The following is a 9194-nucleotide window of genomic DNA, read 5'->3' as shown; positions in this document are numbered from 1 at the left end:
TGTGGGAGGTGGGGGAACTCCGCCTATGATATTGATGTTAAGCTTATGCTTAACAATATTTATAGCTGGTCCCAAGCCCGGATAAAGGAGGAGGGTCCAACCATATATACTTTGTGTTTAACCAAAAAAATCATGACTTTAATACTGTCATTTTTTTTCTTATCCTATTGCTCATTTCGGTTTTGATGCGGTTGTCATTACATTGATACACATCTCCATCATAATGTTTCAAAGGCATCAAATTTGTTATGTTTTCATTGTTAGTCTGCCATTTGTACAGTTTTATAAGCTTGCAAACCGAAACTAGATAACAACCGTCGGTGTTGAGTGTGTACTTTGCAGGATTAGGAATATATTTCTTTTTGAAGCATTTTATAACATCATTGGTAGAAGATCAACAATCAAAGTTTCAAAAAGCTTATACCAGAGAGAAATTACAAAGGAAGAGCAGAGCAGAGCAGTGGAGACGGTTCCAAACTTGCAAGCAGTCTTTGGCTGCAAAATTGCCTGCCACACCAAGAGAAAAAATAACAGCACCTACGACCGCACGGCTGAGCTCCGCATGCTGGAGGCCACCTTCTCCGGTGTCCGCGTTGACGGACGCGATGTCGGGATTCCACTATAGGCTGGCGGCGGCGAGGGAAGAGACAAGGCCAGGCTCTACTCGCGCGATCTGGCGAGGGCGAGCGGTGAAGTTCCACTGCAACTTTGACCCTCCGCATGGCGCCCAACGCCGGTGACCTACCGGACGGCTGCCGGTGAGTGCTTCGCCGGTTCTCTGACTGTAATTTCTCCTAGCACAGTTAAATTATGCAAGTTAACTCTGTGTGTGCGCGCGCACCGGGCCTGATAGTATCTGAAGCAAATCTTTCAATAAATCCATTCGACCGTGCTGTTTATTGGAGTATTTCTTATTGACATTAATTAACTTATTATTGCTGAAACATAATACTAGTTTACTGAGATTTACTATTAATTGTCCATTCTCTCTTTTCGTTAATGAGGGAGACAGACTATGTGCAAATTTATTTCTAGTGCCGCAACAGAGGTCAATTGATCACTGTCCATGGGTTTTTACAAATGGTTAATTTACCTATATGGAGTATGTAATGTTAGTGTAAGTTCTTCCTTGGTTATTAACTAAATTGGCACAGTTAAATTGTGCAGTGGAAGTACTTCTATAGGACCTTTTCTTGTTGTGAATTTTCAGTAAAGGTGAAACCTGTTCCAAAAAACTCACACTCAGCGCTAATATGTTGAACTGGAGTGATGCATTGTTTGATTTACAGTTCGTACTGAACTACTGATGTACTCCCTCTGTTCCAAAATAGATGACCCAACTTTGTATTACCACCTTTATATTCTTTATAAGAAAAGGGTTGTACTGAGTGTGCAATTTCCACTGGACTCTGCTATTTCTTGTTGAAATGAAATTACTTCTGGTTCAAAATGGAAGTACTAATTGTATAATTTATAACTATATGGAGTGTGTAATATTAGTGTAAAATCTTCCTTGGTTAATGATAACATGACGGGAAATAGCAGTGAAATTACCTTCTATTGGATTTTTGTTGTTGTGAATTTTCAAAAAGGGTACTTAAATCACCTGTTGCAGAAAAAAAAACAGTCAGTGCTAACATGCTGATTTGTAGTGATGGGCTGTTTGTATACGTTGGACAAGTTAAGAATTTGGGGAACACTTTGTTCGAGCTGCTCTTGGAAGCTCTTGGGCCGAGATCAACATACCTGAAATATAGAGTGCAACCAAGAACAGATCATACTCTGCAACTACTGCCATCCCTGTGGCCAGCCTGAACTCTCCATTGGAACAAGACAGCATTCAGACTCTTCTCCAAGATGGAATCGGAGGCCTCAAAACCCTCGTCACGTCATTCATCATGAACGTCAGTGATCTCTTATAGGTATTTACATTGCAATTCTCCCAAGTCTGTTCTTTTTCATGCTTGATTATTCTAAACTGACTGTTCTGTTCAAAAATTTCAGCTGGACTCTTTAAAAAGGAAAATTTAGCGGATTTCCAGTGATGGCTTGAAGAGCGTGGAGCATAGGGTGGTGGCGAAGAACTATGCGCCGAGCGTTCCGATCGTGTGTTTCTTTCGCACGCATTTCCACCCGGTCTTGATGAGGTTGTATGGTCTGATCAAGGACTTGATGTCTGATGAGAACCCTTCATAGCAAAGAGACCTGTGTCAGAAATGAGAACCTTTCATTGTACAGAGGGACGCTTGACAGATATTACATCAAACATTACTGCTCGATCGGGCTAGATGCGAAAACTGCTATCTGTTTCCGGTTGTGAATTGTGAAGGAGAGTTTGGTATTGGTAGCATATTATAGACTATATCAGTCTAGCTGGATCATGTATAGTTGAGCAGTTTGTAATGCTAAGAAAAGTGGCAATAAAATGGCAGTACAAGTACCAGAATATTGAATGCAGACCTAAATAGTACTACAGGAGTGCACTAGTTTGGTGTCCACTCTTTTACTACTATATCAGAACAAGTAGACTCGAAAAGTCTTCAGGGAATCTGTATATGTTCAATCGTTTGCGAAAACTCTTTCCACTTAATTATTGTTTTTTTTGCGGTTCACTTAATTACTGTTAAAGAGGAATTTCTACAAAGAGTGGAAGCAGAGGAAGGTTCTTCTATAGTAAAGACTTTTCACATGATCTGTATTTGTTCCATCGGGATCAGGGCCTTCCTCTGTTTTCATAGGATCGCTATTTGTTCCATCATTTGTGGAACTGTTTCCACTTATTACTATATATTCTCATTTGACAGATTCTAAGACAATATAGTACTGTGTTAAAAAAAATATAATATAGTACCACTAATCCTTTAACCCGATGATAGCAGATTATCTTCTCCAGTTATGACAAGCAAACTTTGGATAGCAATGTGGTATACAGACACATGCATTCACAGATCCTCCATCTCAGTGGAATAATTAATTAAAGTTTCCACCTTGCAAAAGTTGTGCTTAATTATACTTTCTGAAAGAGCACGGCTGCATAAAATCAGCTGGATCTCGTGGCATTTGAAGGAACCAACTGAAAACAGAACACTTGCATACCGAAGTGATTGTGTATATGAGGCTGCTAATTAATTTTAATGTCGGCGTTCAATGACAGGACATCCGTTTCGTCGTACCAGCAGGTTCCCCATTTTCTTTTCTTTTTGGCGAAAAAGCAGATTCCTCTTGTAAATAAACACAACAATAAGCGCAAAAGAGGAGAAGCTACTCATCCTGTTCAGGTTCTGTCCTTTTTTTTTTCTTTTATGGTCTTCTTTGGTTTTCTACTTTTAGTGTATTTGTTTTCAAAAAATGTTCATGTTTTAAAGAATGTGTGGGATTGCAAACAGACGTTCAGGTTTTCGAAAATTGTTCGTATTTTTAAAAGAATGTTCGTATTTTCAAAAAATGTTTTCCTTTTATAAAAATGTATGTCTTCTTCATATATGATTGGAATAAAAAAATATTTCAAATTTTGTATTAATTTTTAAAATTGATCATCTTTTATAAAAATGTTCATATTTCAAAAAATATTTAAAACTTCATAAAAGTGATTGCATTTTTAATAAATGTGGAATTTTCTAAAAATATTCTCGTTTTAAAAACTATTTCCCTTTCGTAAAAATTTTTGTTGTGTTCAATAGAAGTAGGGGATTGCAAAAACTGTTTGCACTTTCCAAAAGTGTTTGTGTTTTGTAAAACAATGCTCAAGATTTTTTTTTAAATGTCCGTCTTATTTAAAATGTTACTGTTTTAGAAATAAATAAATAAATATATAATTTCGTCAAATGTTCACATTTTCAAAAACTGCTCACAGTTTCAAACAATGTGCATGTTTTTTATAAAATGTTTAAAATTTTAAAAAATTCCCGTGGTTTCAAAAATTTACTCTTTTATAAAAAAATATTTCCTAAAAACACAGGAATTTTAAAAAAATCATGCTTTTATAATTTATTCATAATTTCATGAAATGTTCCAGTTTGATCAAACAAATGTTTGTATTTTCAAATGAAGTTTCCAGAACCGACCGAAAAATAGCATCATACGGTGTCTAATGTGCGGCTGCGCTGCTCCGAGTCACTACAGTGTTTAGTGTGTACGACAGGAAAATGTGAAACAGGAGACTAACCACTAAATGCAGTTCAATTGGCCTGCCCGGTCGCTCCCGCCTGTGCCATATGATGGCAATTTGACACAAAGAGTGCCGTATAGGAAGTCTCACGCCATGCCTCTTGTCCAGGGGACCTCCTATTTGACGCATTTTGCATCAAACAGAGCCGCAACGCACAAGGGCGAATGCGACTGGGCTGGCCTATTAGAGGCTGCCGCGAGCAGGCTACTGTATACCAGCTTCGGAACTGTAGCGCTAGAATCTGCTAAAAGTAATGCTCTGACCTGGATTCAATCACCGGATCTCATGTTCATGTGCGAGTGTTGCTGGCCACGGGAGCCAATATCGGTTCTTGACTATGTATCAGCATGAGACTGTAAAAACTAACGGTAGCGGAAAATATGAAACATTTTAAATCTTGAATGGAAACCGTTTTTAAAAAATGAAATATTTTTAGCCATTCAAGAAAAATTTAGAAAACTAAACATTTTCAGAAAACACCGAACTTTTTTGAATCTGTGAATAAGGTTGAAATTCTGAACAAAATTTGAAAACGCGAGCAACTTTTGATAAGACTAACATTTTCTAAAATCAGTTTTTTTTAGAAAAGTCATAGCCTAAATTTAAAAATTCGAACAATTTAATAAATTTGCAAACCAATTCTGAAAGCATGAATATTTTGAGTATTTGTGAATAAATTTTGACAGGATCATTTTTGGAAATTCCTGAACATTGTTTGATTTGTGAAGAAAAATTCGAAACTTGAAATTTTAGTTGCAAACATGAACATTTCTTTAAATCCACCGAACAAAATTGAACATGCAATAAAAATTGAAGCACAAACATATTTTGAAATTCTCGAACAAATTGGAAAACGCGAACAAATTTTTTCATGTTTATAAAAAATCGGATTTTTTTTCAAAAAAATCTATGTTTTACAAAATGCACACACTTTTAAATTTTTGTGAACATTTTTTAAAAAAAATCAAAAAATTCTGATAATATGAACATTTTTTAATGTATGAAGATTTTTTAAAAATTGGAACATTTTTTAAAACTATTAACTAAATTTTAAAAAGTGAATTTTTTTTGGACATGCTCACATTTGTTTTGAAATGCTCCTGAATAAAATTGAAAACACGAACATTTGTTAAAAATTGCAAGTAATTTCTGAAAACAAGAACATCTTTTGCAAACGTGAACATTTTTTAAAACTCCCGAACAAATTTTAAAACATGAACTTTGTTTGGTAATACAAACATTTTTAGACATTTGCGAATAATTTTTGATGAACCCAAACATATAGACAAACAATTGGAAAAATAAAAAAAAAATTGAAAGAAACAGAAACAAAAAGAGGGAAAAGAGAGAGAAAAGCAAAAAAAAGGAAATAATAAAATCAAAAAAGAAACATAAATAGAAAAAAAAACTGTTCAGGAACCTCCTAACAGGTTCCAAAACCAGGAAAAACCGTCTGGGAACATCTAGAAGGTTCCCAAAACCAGGATCACTGCAACCATTCACAGGCCGACCTAGATCGCATTCCTTGCTCGTGAAGCCTGTGCGAAGCCTGACAGCTTGATGCAACGTGCGTCATATAGGATTTTCCCCTTGCCAGGTCAAACAAATGCATCATGGATTCAACATGTCCGTGACACTCCAGCCCATACTACGTCATGACAGCCAGGACGGCCTGCTATCATACCCAAAAACCTACTAACTATGCCTACCTTCTAGTCAAATGAATATTGATTGGCCATCCCCAATTCGCCTGGTCAGTCCATGACTAAGTATTTCCTTACCCTTCATGATTGCCCTGCTTTTTTGGAGGGTTGCCCGCCAAGCTCGGCATCAAGGAACTTCGCGTGCCTTCAGACTGTTGCCACTCAGGGTGTCTGGCGACTACAAAATTCGCCATGCTTGCCTGGCAAATGGAGCAAGATGGAATAGCTCAATCTTTTGAAAGCCCAACCCTCCTTGGTATTTTGGTCTCGTCATCACCTTCCAATAAACACAACTAGTTTTTCGTTCACCTCACCGGCACCCCCACCAGATTTTACGAATGATAGTGGCCAAACACCCTTAAAAAGAAAAGAAAACCTACTAGTCAAACACCCATAAAAACTGTTATTCAAACTCCAAAGAAGGGTCCTGCGCAACGGGCATCGGATTTGGCCAGGGGCTTTGCATGGAAATCCGATGACCACCAGATCACTCTGCCCTGGTTCTGGACGGACACAAGGCCACACATTTGAACATCAATGCTTTCGTTTGTTATATTATGCAAAATAAAGTTTTTGAAACTTGAATCCTGGATTTCTCATCACGCTACATATGGTCATATTGTTTTGCAAAAATTGGCATGGGCAAGCTTGTCAATGATACCTATGTGCATGATATTTTTTAAAATAAAGCTTAAGAATATTTTTTATTGTGTCCTAAAATATGGGTACACCCGAATTCAAGATGAACCTTGTGGGAAAAGCCTCCTCTTGAACAAGTCGATTTGATGGAGCTCTGACGTAGACTCCTGCCAGCTCCTCGGGGCAGCGAGGGTATTTGTTTTGTCGTGCGTACCTGACAGCGAGATTTGATGTCAGGTTCTACCGACCGCTTCAATGGTGACGACTGTGACTCCAGGGTGCTGGTCCTTAGGGGCGTGCACGAAGATTTCCAGGATGTCATCGATAAGGTTAGACCGGCTCCAGTATGAGAGTGGTGATACCGGGGTGTTGGCAGTTCGTTGTGGCGACGACAGTGATCGTTCAATCGTACATGGCCCTCTATGTAATTTTATTATACCCTTTTAATAAATCAGTATAATAGATATGTTTCATTTTTGAAAAATATATCATTTATGCAAGTAGCTGTGTTTCGTTACTCAATTTTGCCACTAGAATTTTCAAGTGCTCAAAAAATGCCATCACTCCGTTAACCGCAAGCTCAAAAATGCCACTAGACACCATTACTGTCAGCTCAAAGCCTGTTTACCATGTTATATGACCAAAATAACGATGGACCCACACGTCTGCTCTCACTCTATCTCACTATGAATAAGTGTGGGTCCCACTCGATCCCCAACAATGTTCTTATTTCCTCTAAAGTTATTTGCTTTCTGACTCTTGACAAGTGCGGCCCACAATTATCATTGTGATCTAGAGAGAGCTGACACGTGGGACTAGGGGTACTTTGGTCATATAACATGGTCAATAAGCTTGACCTGATAGTAATACTGTCTAATGACATTTTTGGGCAAACATATAATGGAACAATGGCGTTTGTTAAGTGTCTAATGACATTTTTAGCTAGTTTCTCACCAAGCAATGGCATTTTTAAGCAGATGTAACTTCTAATGGCAAAACTGAGTAGTGGAAAATAACTTGGATTGCCTGTTGTGTGAAAATCATACTGAAGAGACAATGGAACACCTTTTTTCACTGTTCTTTTAGTGCTGAATGATGGCAGAAACTTGGGATATGTTGGGTTGCACAGGAGATAGACTCTATCTAATTGAGCAGGCTAAGACAGGTTGGAGGAGTCCCATGTTCATGGATATATTCTTGGTGCGGTATGTAGCCTCTGGAAAGAAAGCACCAACAGCTACTTCCGCCGGATCACTCCTTCCATTGAATCCTGGAAACAGAGATTTAGACAGGACTTCTCCAACCTAGTCTATAGAACTTCTGATAATAAGAAGCAGATTGTTGTTTCTTTTCTTAATACAGCCCCTTGAATGAAACCCTAGATAGTTTTTAAGCCTCTGCTCATCCACACCCAACAGGGTGGTGGTTCACGTAAATATGTAATCTGTATAGTTTTCCTTTATTAATATAAAAAGATGTAGTAGGGGTTCCCCTACTGTTACAGCTGTCAGAAAAAAAAACTGAGTAGTGAAATACAACTAGTGCATAAATGATTGAAAAGGGACAGCTTTGCCCATTTGCTTCCCACACTGAGATGTGACCTTTTTGGGTGTGTGACGAGTTAAGGCTACGTATGCTAGGCTGCGTATGCAATGACCTTAATTGATATGTATGAACAAATCTTGGTCCGTATTTCTTAGTATCCCAACCTAATTTGATTAGATGGTCGATTACCATTTAAGAACATGGGGCAGTGTTGCTCATTAATACCCGTATGATTTTGTATTCGGTGGAGAATTTGTCCAACAATATGTTGGTTATTTTGTAATCGTTCGGTCTGTATTAAAAAAAACACTTCCCAATTGCATCACGAGTCATGACAAGCACAGCCGGCTTGCATAATTGAGTAGTTACTAAGCAGTGGAGGGGTTTTATACTGCCAAGTGCATGTATATATATTTTCAAGACCAACGCAGAGTCCTGGTTTTCTATTCAGTCAAACTAACACAAAGTCTTTGTGCAGCTGAGCCGCGTTAACTAATTCATCTCAAGGTACCTCTGCCAAAAAGTAGAACACATAGCTCGATGAGCAATCTCAAATAAAATCGATGAGCATCATGCGGACAACAGCTAGCTTGGCTGGCATCACAATGGGTTTTCCTACTGCCATATACAAATGCATCATCTTGTTTGTTGGGCCGTCAGCTAAACCAAAGCTGCACTTGCATATGTTATTGTGACCTTGGAAATTTGGAACATTTCCTGGTCATGACCTGGCGCTCTAGTGTCCGGCTCCGACAATGTCCCTTCATGCTGGATTTGTCTTGTCCCTGTCCCCAAGTTATAGTGCCTCTTTTTCTTGTTTTTTTTGGGTTTTCTTTCAGTTTTCCCTAATTAGCCGAGAATGTTATGTTTTCGGGTCTGGTTTTCCTTATAAACTAGGTCACACGTGTTATGTTTTTTTTTGCGGGTGACGTTATGCGTTATGATATTCTTTCTGCTTCTTTTCATTGATGTACATGATGTGACGCGCCATGGACCCTGCACACCAATGAACTCTCAACACGAGGTACATTTTGTTTTGTGCGTTCTAATGAAACCATGCCAGCTTGAAACGGGGCAGTTTGCTTGTCCACAAAAACCAAAAGGACACCCAATATTCCTCATATATACTCCCTCTATTG

General features: G+C 38.2%; 1 pseudogene; it reads left to right on the top strand.

Moving 5' to 3' along the window:
* LOC119357413 overlaps positions 1–2453 on the top strand; it is a 5511-nt pseudogene extending 3058 nt beyond the window's left edge.
* Positions 2454–9194: the final 6741 nt, after the last annotated feature.

The sequence above is a fragment of the Triticum dicoccoides genome, chromosome 2A (genome assembly GCF_002162155.2).
Source record: "Triticum dicoccoides isolate Atlit2015 ecotype Zavitan chromosome 2A, WEW_v2.0, whole genome shotgun sequence".
NCBI classification, from domain to species: domain Eukaryota; kingdom Viridiplantae; phylum Streptophyta; class Magnoliopsida; order Poales; family Poaceae; genus Triticum; species Triticum dicoccoides.
The sequence above is the reverse complement of the archived record's forward strand: the minus strand, read 5'-3'. Positions and strand labels throughout refer to the sequence as shown.